Source organism: Mus musculus, chromosome 1 (genome assembly GCF_000001635.26).
Source record: "Mus musculus strain C57BL/6J chromosome 1, GRCm38.p6 C57BL/6J".
NCBI classification, from domain to species: domain Eukaryota; kingdom Metazoa; phylum Chordata; class Mammalia; order Rodentia; family Muridae; genus Mus; species Mus musculus.
In genome coordinates this window covers 79,216,147-79,227,584 of record NC_000067.6, presented here as the reverse complement: position 1 = coordinate 79,227,584, position 11,438 = coordinate 79,216,147, and the positions used below count along the sequence as shown (strand labels likewise).

The 11,438-nt window shown below is 40.7% G+C and overlaps 1 long non-coding RNA gene across 1 annotated transcript in view; it reads left to right on the top strand.

Annotated features, from left to right (window-relative positions):
• Positions 1-3,073: 3,073 nt before the first annotated feature.
• The window catches only part of Gm29536 (predicted gene 29536), a 432,889-nt gene continuing 424,524 nt past the window's right edge, over positions 3,074-11,438 (top strand). Inside the window, exon 1 of the long non-coding RNA NR_151519.1 lies at positions 3,074-3,449. This is a non-coding gene — a long non-coding RNA (predicted gene 29536). The remainder of the gene's footprint in view (positions 3,450-11,438) is intronic.

The window sequence follows — 11,438 nt, the reverse complement described above, 5'->3', positions numbered from 1 at the left end:
ATAATTTCAAGTCACAAGAAATTCCAGGTCACATTTTTGAGACAATGCATTGTGTTTAAAAGTATTGTAGCATCACTTTCCCTGAATGACCTTTGAAGATCTTTTCTTGGCCCACCATTGTCAAATCTTTTCTCAATCTGACAAAATGTGCTAGATGCCTTTCTGCTGTTTCATACATGGGAGTCATTTCATTTCTGTCATTCTACCTGATGGAGTAAATTAAGTTTAAACTAGCAGTCTTGCTCAAGTCACAAAGATAGGAAGAGCTGGGACTGAGCTTTAGACACGACCTAACTGGTTTCAGCATTTATTCTCAGCACAGTAACTCCTCCAGCATATAAGCCTTCAGAGAAAGAATTGACATAATTTGAGTCCAGAGCTCCATGGATCCCAATTCTCCATAGACTCTCTGGAAGATCTGGATCACTGAATGCTTGGTATTGTCTAACTTATTTCTAGAAAAGGGTGATGACACCTGTATATCAGTGAGGAGATATAAAAGAAATATTTCTTTTGCTATTTGAGATTCTAAGATAATTGCATCATTCTCCTGTCTCTTTCCTCCCATCAAACCTGCCCAAATACTTATTGCTATTTTCAAATTCATGGCCTCTTTTTGCATCAACACACACACACACACACACACACACACACTCCCAATTACAGCCTGCTCATGTATGTATGAATGGGCTCCACAACAATGTTTTTTGGTTGGTTGTGGTTTTCTGTTATAGTCTCCATATGTTGCAAAGACATGTTTTCTTAAAGGGGAAGGGGTAGATCATGGAGGATCTTAATGGGGAGACTAAGACTGTAGAATAATAAATAGTCCTAGTGTGCTTGTCAAAACTGTATCACCTTCTAGAAAGCCAGAGTCTTGGCACTACCCTAGACCTGTCCATCCTTTCCTCCCCACCTCCCCCTCTTCTCTCTGATCGAATTCATTGTCATTTCTGCTCTTCTTTCTATGTTTGCCAAATTACCCCTACGCCTGCACACACTCTCTGGGAAAGTCCTGCCTTCCAATACATCTTTCCCTTATTAGATTCTGAGTGGGTCACACCATGTGCTCTGATCTTGGGTGTGGAAAAATTATCAGTATATATGTATTTATGTCCACACATTTTCCTATTTTTCTATGCCACAAAAATGCCTTTAATCTTAACTAATAATTCCATCATCGGCTCCATCTGTTTTGGTTTGGATGGTCCACATTCCCGAGGGGCTTCTCTGAGGGCAGGCTGCTGGATACCTTGCCAGATCTCACAGTATGGTCGCTCAATTTTGCATTCTCTGGCACTTTGCATCTCTTCCCAGTACTCCTCAAAGGCCCGCAGAAGCATTGGAGCCAATGTAGAATTGTTAAGAGTTAAATTCTGGCCAAAAGAATGGAATGCCTGTTCACATAAAAAAAAGCAATGAGATGAAAGTTGGCTTAAAGAAATTAAAGGCAAGCAAAGACTCACAGGAATAGATGTAGAATGTAGGAAGGATTCTTTCTATCATCTAAGTGAAGTATCCCACCCCTCCCCCACCCCCAACAAACAGTTTCAAAGGAAAATAGACCATAGTATGATCATAAGGGCAAGAAAGCAAGGTATTTCTTAAAAGTGAAATTGCCTCTGTGGGTTGGAGGAAATAAAGAAAACAACAAAAAGAATGCCTGAAAGCTACTCTTGGGACGAGATTGCAATGAACAAGTCCACAAATATGGATGAAGCTCTGCAGCCTTAGGGTGTCATCTCTCTCTCTTTCTGAACTTTTTAAATTCATGTCTAACTGCATCCCTCCATCTTGGACCTTCACAAGGAAACCAGAGAGCACTGGCTGAGGAGCCTGGAGACAAGGATTCATTTACCCTCTCTGAGTCTCTGCGTCATTTTTATCACTTGATAGTTTCACAAATATATCTCTGAGACTGAGACTCTTCCAAATGCAGCTTTCTCAGCTTTAAAGATCACACACACACACACACACACACACACACACACACACACACACACTCACACACACACACACACCCTTCACTATAGGGTGTCCCAAGCCTTGACCCTTCATGTTAACTAGTGGCTGTGTATTCTATTTGTGCCCAGAAGGGCCCATAGAACATTGGCATCAAAGTTCTTTAATTTCAGTGTGAGAAAAAAAAATGCTGTCTCCAACAGCAGGCACAAAGGTGGGGAATAGGATCCTGTGAAGTTCTAAGAGAAAGGAGAAAGAAGATAAATTGAAGAGGAGAGACAAAATGGGAAGAAAAATGGAAGGAAAGAAGATCTAGGGCATTCCATGGACCATGGTTACCATGGGGAGGAAAAACCGAAAAGAAGGAAAGAAATGAAGGAAAGAGGGAAGGAAGTGGGAGAGAGGGAGGGAGGGAGGGAGGGAGGGAGGGAGGGAGGGAGGGAGGGAGGGAGGGAAGGAGGGGATCTCTGGACAGACGCTGGGGTTATGATGGCTGACTGACTATTGGGACTTCAATGATGTGAAGCAATTCCAGTGTTGACAGCAGAATGCCAACTTATCCTGAGAAATCTTTACTCCCCAAATCTTCTTAATAGCTATTTATTGCCACCCCTCTGTATGCAAGCTAGTATGTTTCTGACTACTAGGTAAATCTTCCGGAATGTGCAGTTTCCACTAACCAAAGGGTCCAGAATTATCAAGCAGCATCTACAGTAAATAGACTTCTCTCTGTTTTGCTCTAACCTGACGCACCCACCAATGTACCTGAAAGGTGCACTACCCTTTGACTCTCTTGGTTCTAAAAAAGTTCACGAAACTGTTACATTAGTGGAACTTGGTATTTGGAGAATCCTGAATCTTTATCCCTAGGTAATGAACACTGAAATTTAGCTCCAGAATAAGCCATCCCTTTTGTTCCTTTGAGGTTTGAGTTGGTTCTTTGCTTGACAGGAGGGAGGGACAGAAGGAGGGCAGAAGAAGCAAAATGACAAAGAGAGGAAAGGAAGAAAGAACAAGAGTCCCCAGAAGAACTACCAAGTAAGGGAAGTGGCTTGGTAGGTGGCTGAAGGAAGTTAAAGCTGTGTAGCCCAGTGGAGCCCAGACAGACTTCGAACTGTTTACTCTCTATTCCAGAGAACGGTCTGACTTTGCTTTAAGGAGAACAAGGTATACCTTCCCCTTCCCACGAGGATTTGCTGGTTTCAGACGGTTTCACAAACATCCTTGCTGCTACGGAAGGCAGAGCTGACACTCCTTCTCTTAGGTGCTTATTTCATGCGTTTTGAAAGAAGAATGGTATAGCTTGGAGCCCAGAGCCTCAATCGATCACAAGAAGACCCCGTTCAATCGACCGAGTGCTTCCTGCTGCTGTTTCCAGAAGCAGAGACTCAGCTGAAGCAAGATGTGGCAACATCTATCAAAGGAGCAGGCAGCAGGGAGACCGAAAAACAATGGAGGAGCCAAGAGCAAGGACCCCGTGTTTTGAGGTAATGTTTTTTTTGGTTTGATCTTGAAAACACCAAGCTTTGTGATCTCTCCTTAACATACAAAGAGAATTAAAAAAAAAAAATCATTATTGACTTCCTCAAAGGTGTTGACAATACCTATTAGTTTTCCTAGAGATGCATATTTTCCCAGTTCCTGGACCTTCCCCTTGCCTGATATCCCTCATCAAAGAAGAGGAAATAGATTCTTCTCGGGAAAAGGTTGGAAAGTTGCTTTATCTTGCTAGCTCATTTTCAGTTCAATTTAAAAAGAATCGAATATATCTTGATCAAATGAAGAAGTATCTTACAGCATTGGAATTTTGATGGGAGAAAAAGCCCTTCAAATGTTACATGGTCTCCAAAAGGGACAAATCCAAATTGATGGCAAGGTTACATTACAGAAAGTCAGAAAGAGAAAACTGTTTTTTTTTCTTTAGTTTCACTATAATTACGATTTATACAATATAATTTTCAATTTGCACAACAACTTTGTACAAATGGAAGACACTTCTAAATTACTAAAACCCAATTCATTTTCTTTAAATTCTTGTTTATAAAAATCTACATATAAAATTATCCTCTTTCTTTTCCCCCAAGAAGAGAAGTGACAGAGTACCAAACAGTTTGGAGTTCAAATTCTGCATGTTTCTCATCTAGTCAATGGGACAGAAGGAGATTGTAGGTTATGTTTCTTTTCAGAGTCTTCTTTTTATAACCAGTATAAGACCATTGTGGGAACAATTAATAGTCAGGGTGAACATGGAAGGCACTTTCATTTCATAAAAGTTTTCCTTTCTGCTATGGAGCAAAATTGATACTTGCATTGGTAACTTCTTGTGTGACTTTCTCTGGGCACTTATGAGCAAATGCCATTCTCCCCAGACAGTGTGTCAACAATAAACCAAAGAAAGAACTCCGCCCATCTCTACTCAGTGAACCAATGAATTAATACACTTTACTTACAGGAATATGGAAGCGGGTTACTTATGGGGTTATGTCAGGTAACAGGTGACAGCTTGTGAAAGCTGTATCCCCAAGCTCCACACACAACCTGTAGACAGCTCCCCTGAAGAATGGACTCTTCGCCAGCACTTAGTGTGTTTATAATTTCGAGAAGAGCCTTGTGAATCTCATGACTTTCTGAGCTTCCTGGGTCTTGTAAGTTTGAGAACATGATAAGCCTGAGACATTTCCTTAGCTTCCTGAGTCTTGCAAGCATTCCTCCTTCTTTAAGAAGAGTGTGTTTCGATTCTGACAAAATCTAATGTGGAAACAGGTTGGGAGTTACAGTGACTGTTGCTAACTATTAGCATTAGCCTGGAGTATGTTGTACACAGCGTCTCACTGCACATGCACATGGATAACAAGGAAGGAGAACAGCTCAACAATACAAAGAGGTTTTGTTTGTTTGTTTGTTTTGTTTTTTTGTTTGTTTGTTTGTTTGTAGGAAACAGTGTAATTTCTCTCTGTCTTGCTGTTGCAGCTCATGGACACTTGTTAGGAGTGGGACCACATTTCTATACTACTTTTAACTTCTTCCTCATCCCTCAAGATTTCTCCCTGAACCAGGAGTTCAAGGTCGTGCCTGGGTGCAATTAAACTTAGAATAACACAGGTAAACCTTGTTTTCAGGTTCTATATCTGATAGAGAAAACCATAAAGCTTTTGCCCATTTTCAGCACAAGAACAGCTCGCTCCCACAGCAGCCTTCATCTCTCTTTGCCCACTTGACTTTAAATGGATACGCTTGATTCTCTCCATGGGATGAGGCTCTATCCTGTATCAAATGCATTCTCAATCATCGTCATTGCAAGCAGCCTCTGCCCCGTTCCCTTGACCTATTTGACCTCGAGTATTCTTGCTCAACAGTGGAACTTCAGAACTTTTATGGAGATTACACAAGACTAATGTGAATGTGTTTTAAAAAGCATGATGTTCGAGGCACTCTAAGTAGACACTGTACTATTATCATAGACCCATCCAAACCTTCAGCTACTTCCAAATTAAAGTTAGAAAGCATGCTCTGCCTAGTGTCTATCTGTCCTTCTCCAACTGTCTTCATTCTCATTTCTCCTTTAGCATCCACATTCATCTTTAGTACACCAGGGCCAGAAGTGTACAGATGCAGGTGCAAACTAGTAGTCTGTCTTTCACAAATCCCTGCATGAACCTCTGATTTCAGGGTCTTTCAACATAGCCAACAGAATTAGCATACTTACTTGGCACCAAAAAAAGTCAGCCTGGGACTAATCAGTTTTCTCCTTTCTTTATGTAACATTCATGTGCTTTGAGAATAGGAAAAAAATAGCTAATATTATTTCAGTTCCCACAGATGGTGTTTTCCTCATTCTTCAAAAATAATAATAGTTTTGGAGTTAAAAAAAAACACATAGAGTTATTCAATACACCTTGGTAAGGAGGCAAATTTAGTTAAAAAAAACTATCATGGGTTTCCTCACACAGAGAAATAAGAGGCATAAGTAAATTGAGGAAGAAAACAAATTAATATACTGATGTTTAGATATTGTATATATTTACAGCCATAGACCAAGCTCTGGGGAAGTGAGAGACTCTGTCTCAAAGACAACATGTATGACACCCAATACTGACACCTGATTTACTCACACAAATGTGTCCTTGTGTACGTGAACACACACACACACACACACACACACACACACACACGGAGTCTTCTTTACTCACTAGTGGTGTTTATTCACATTGAAGGTAAAAGGACAAGTTACTTTATTTGAATATTCTTATATTATGGAGGTCACTTTTGCTCTTAAGTCATATGGAAATTCTACAACTTTTTATGAGTCCCATAAATCTTGGTGGGGACTGTATTAGTCAAGGCTATTTATCTCACCTAACAGGTCCTGAGATAATTAGCATAGGTGCATTCTTTATCTAATTATCTCAGAGCACATTCTTTCTAATTTCCTTTTGCACTATCTTTAATCTTGTGTACCACAACTTCTGAAATAAGAGATGGGGGAACAGAACAAAAGCTTTGTTATTTTAATTGAGAAGAGAAGTCCTTCACCAAGTGAAGCCTTCCTAAGATTCTCCCCCGCAGAATCCAAAAGAGAGGGAAAAGGGGGTTAGGGTGAAAAAGACTTCAGTGTGGATACAACCAATAGCTTCTACTGCAATCAAAAAAAATTTTTAGATAATTTAATCTTTAATACTATCCCATCACACACTTAGAAACTTGGAAACTGAGGCTTAGAAATTTGAAATATATTTCCTGAACTAAATCAACAAACTAAGTCACAGAAGCTGGGTCACATCAGCACTGATCAATACTAAGGGCCACACACAAATAGCTTGCCATTCTTTTGTGCATATTAAGCAAATTTAGAATAAGTAAATTAGGAAATAGAAATTATTTTGCATCATAGAATAAAGGAAACTATTTGAAGGTAGTAAAAATTTGAGTCTAAGAAGCCTTGTTTTTAAAAGAAAACAAGTTCATGAAAGAACTGAAAATAAAAAGGCAGCTCTCTTTAAGATGAGTAGGTAACTTTATTTTTTATTTTTTTTACTTCTTTTTAGATATTTTCTTTACTTACATTTCAAATGTTATCCCCTTTCCTGGCTTCCCTTCTGAAACGCCCCTATCCCATCCCTCCTTCCCCCTGCTTATCAACCCACCCCCTCCTACTTCCCTGTCCTGGCTTTCCCCTACACTGGGGCATAGAACCTTCACAGGACCAACCCTCTCCTCCCTTTGATGACCTACAAGGCTACATCCTCTGCTACATATGTGCCTTGAGCCATGGGTACCTCCATGTGAACTCTTTGGTTGGTGGTTTAGTCCCTGGGAGCTCTGGAAATTACTGGTTGGTTCATATTGTTGTTCCTCCCGTGGGACTGCAAACCCCTTCAGCTCCTTCGGTCCTTTATCTAGTTCCTCCATTGGGGACCCTGAGTTCAGTCCAATGGTTCAGTCCACCTCTGTATTTGTCAGGCACTGGCATAGCCTCTCAGAAAACATCTGTAATGGGCTTCTGTCAGCAAGCACTTGTTGGTATCCACAATAGTGTCTGGGTTTGGTGACTGTATATGGGATGAATCCCCAAGTGGGGCAGTCTCTGGATGTCCTTTCTTTGAGGGTTAATATAGTAAAAATGGCCATCTCACTGAAAGCAATCTATAGATTCAATGCCATCCCCATCAAAATTCCAATGCAATTATTCATAGAGTTAGAAAGAGAAATTTGTAAATTCATCTGGAATAACAAAAAACCCAGGATAGTGAAAGCTATTCTCTACAATAAAAGAACTTCTGGTGGATTCACCATCCCTGACCTCAAACTGTACTACAGAGCAATCATGATAAAACAAAACAAAACAAGACAAGACAAGACAAGACAAGACAAGACAAGACAAGACAAGACAAGACAAAACAAAACAAAACAAAACAAAACAAAACAAAACAAACCTGCATGGTATTGGTACAGTGACAGGCAGGTAGATCAATGGAATAGAATTGAAGACCCAGAAATGATCCCACACATCACTTGATCTTTGACAAAGGAGCTAAAACCATCTAGTGGAAAAAGAGCATTTTCAACAAATGGTGCTGGTTCAACTGGTGGTTAGTATGTAGAAGAATGCAAATAGGTAACTTTCTAAAGAGCCCAACTATCTTCCTGACTATAATGTTATGCCAGTCAACAGAAGTTTTACAAGAAAACATAAACTATGAACCAAGAGGGAAAGTACTTATTCATTTCACGGGTTCTGCTCCTTTTTTTGTAATATGCTTTCCTCTTTAGCTGTTACTTGCACTTAGCTACTTCATATAAAGCCTAAAAAGTGCCAATCACATTGTCAAATGAGTGTCAGATATGAATATATATTTTGAAAGCTAAAATTATTATCTGTATTGTCTACACAGCTATATCTCTATTTTAAATTAGAGGGAACACTCTGCCCATTTATCCCAGCTGCCATGTGATACCATTCTTAACAGAAGAGAAAGCATTTATTTTTAGGAATACTTCCGTGTACTTTGCTCCTGTTTTTATAAATGAAACAGCATTACCAAGTAGCCCATAGGACAGAATGAACTATTTTCTAGCTCAGTGCAGCCAGGACAGATTATCTTCTTCTGTGTCTATGTAACTGCAGAGCTCAGCCTAGGTAGAATAATTGCCAAGTCTTCACTGCAAGTAAATAAAGCTTTAATAAATGGAATAGAAAACTATTCAGTAGGAATATAGAAAGCCAATAGGTAAATATGATGTTATAGAATATATTTCTAAAATAATTCTTCTAATACCTAAAAAAACAAAAACAAAAGGTAGGTGTGTGTGTGTGTGTGTGTGTACACACACACACACACACACACACACACACACACACAGACCAGAAGAGGGCTTTGGATTCACTGAAGATGGAATTACATACACTTGTTAGCTACCTGACACATGTACTGGAAACCAGAGGTGTCTACTGCAAGGGCAGCAAGGACTCAATATCTGAGCCCTGCCTTTCCCTGCAATAAATCTTTTTAAAGTTGCTTTTGCCTAAGAAATCTGTAAGGAAGGTGAGAAGGGATCTGCCTTTGAGCTTTTCCAATGTGCCCATTATTACAGCTCTGGGCTGCTCCCTCACCATTTTTTTTTCAGCCAATATAAAGTTTGTACTAGCTGGACAGAGATTACTCTGGGTGTTCAGGATGCTAGTTTAGCCCCAAGCCTTTCTTTGGGTGAGCATTAAACACAAAAACAATGACCTGAGTTGTCATATTCAGTTAACAAGAAGTTACCCAGAAGCAGAACTACAGAAGCCAAAAAGCCAAGGTACATTTAAACACTTTCCTAGGATGATGGACTTTGATTAAGTAGGTCCTTGTTTTTGTTTTGGTGGGTGGCACTATCTAAGTTTTACAGCCTGAATGGTTTTTTTTTTAACTTTTTATTGATTCTTTGTGAGTTTCATATCATGCACTCCAGTCACACTCATCTCCCAATCCCCTCATATCCCCCCTTAGCTCTTGTAACCTCTCCCCCCAAATAACACACACACACACACACACACACACACACCAAAACCAAACCAAAACAAAACAAAACAAAAAGCATAGAAAACATCTCATCATGGAAGCAGTTGTGTCCCACAATAAATCCCTCTGCCCACATATCTTCACTTGCAAATGTTCGTTGCAGTGAGTCAATGGTCTCTAGCTTCTCTGATACCATCAATATTGGATCCTCATTGGAACTCCTCCTGGTTATCCTGTTGTTTCCGTGTGATCCTGCAGCTTTGGAATAGCAGGACTAACCCTTCATCCATCCAAACCATTTGCAGTTGATAGAGATTTTGGAGTAAGCCAATTCATAGTTTTGAATCTGGGACTGGATTATTGCTGAGCTGGTCACCCCTCTTCCCCTCCCCGCCAGGTTCTCCCTTATCCATATCACCAGGACAAACTCTCCAGTACTGCTCCATCTAGACCACCTGATGCTGCCATTGGCAGGAGGCAGAATCAGCTCTCTTGCTCTCATGCCCTTGGGGCAGCTCAGCCATATCCACATCCCCAGAGCCAGATCCACTGTGCTGACCACTTCGGGTACAGAGCCCATTCTCCCAAGTGCTGCAGCCTATGAGAGGCTGGGACAACTCTCCTGCTTTCACACCTTGGGGCTGGCTCACCCCAGCCTTTGCTATCAAGACCAGCTACACTGTGTTGCCCAGGCATGGTACAAGGTCTGCTCTCCTGAGTGCTACAGACAAGTGAGAAAGCAGGGCTTGCTCTCCTGCTCTCAGCTTCCATGGCCTGCTCTCCCATCTACTGAAGGTGACAAAGGGAGAAGGGAAATGGGGAGGGCGTCACTCCTGCACCCACACCACAGATGAACTACATGTGGCAGGTGGCAGGACCAGCTCTTGTGCCCTCTTCCCTCAGGGCACACATACCTGCTTCCCTACCACCAGGACCAGTTCTACTCTGCTGCCCAGATGAGATACAGGGACCTGCTCTTCCAAGTGCTGCATGCAGCTGACAGTCTATCTCCTTTTTATAGAAAAGAAAGTAGAGGTTTATGGCTCACTGATAGAAGAACCAAGAATGGAACTAACATGTAGACAACTTGAAAGCATTTTGTACAACCCAGCCTACAACTCAGTTCACCATTTTCATTAGAAGAGATAACAGAGAATTATTATACAGGTAAGAATGAACAAAACTACTATGCTAGCTATATTAACTAGACACGAGTGGATTCAGCTAAGGAGAGGGAACGTCAATTGAGAACATGAATCCACAAGATCAGCTGCAGGCAAGCCTGTAGGGAATTTTTTTAATTAGTGATTTGTTGGAAGGGCCCAGCCCATTGTGGGTGGTGTCATCCCTAGGCTAATGGTCCTGGGTGCAATAAGAAGATAGGCTGAGTGAGTCATATGGAACAAATGTGTAGGCAGCACTTCATCATTGATGCTTGCCTCGATTCCTGTCTTGATTCCTGTACTTCTTTCCTTCCATGATGAACTGTGATGTAAAAGGATATGCAAAATAAACCCTTTCCTCTCAGGGCTGCCTTTGGTCGTGGTATTTTATCACAGCAACAGAAACCTTACCTATACAGAAATAGTGCTGGAAACTGGACAGGAATGGATGGTTCCTGGTGTCTGGGCATAGATCAAGACAGGCCAGCTCTACAGAGCTTTTAAAGTTCCTTTCTGACTCCTCTTTATCTCTACCTACATACATTTAGCCTGCTTTATTCTCTTTTAGCAAAAGATTTTGCTGTTCCTTAAATTCGTCTCATATTGTCTTCAAGGCTAGTCTACGGACCCTTCTTTTTCATATATATGGAAGAAGGCAGCATGCTACAATACAATGGGTATAGATAGTACTGTAGCTTATGACAAGATATTATTTGAATCTCATAACATATTTTAGTCTCTATCTCTTCATCATAAAATCTATACACACATATTGTATATGAATATACATGACATGATATGGGCATTGCAC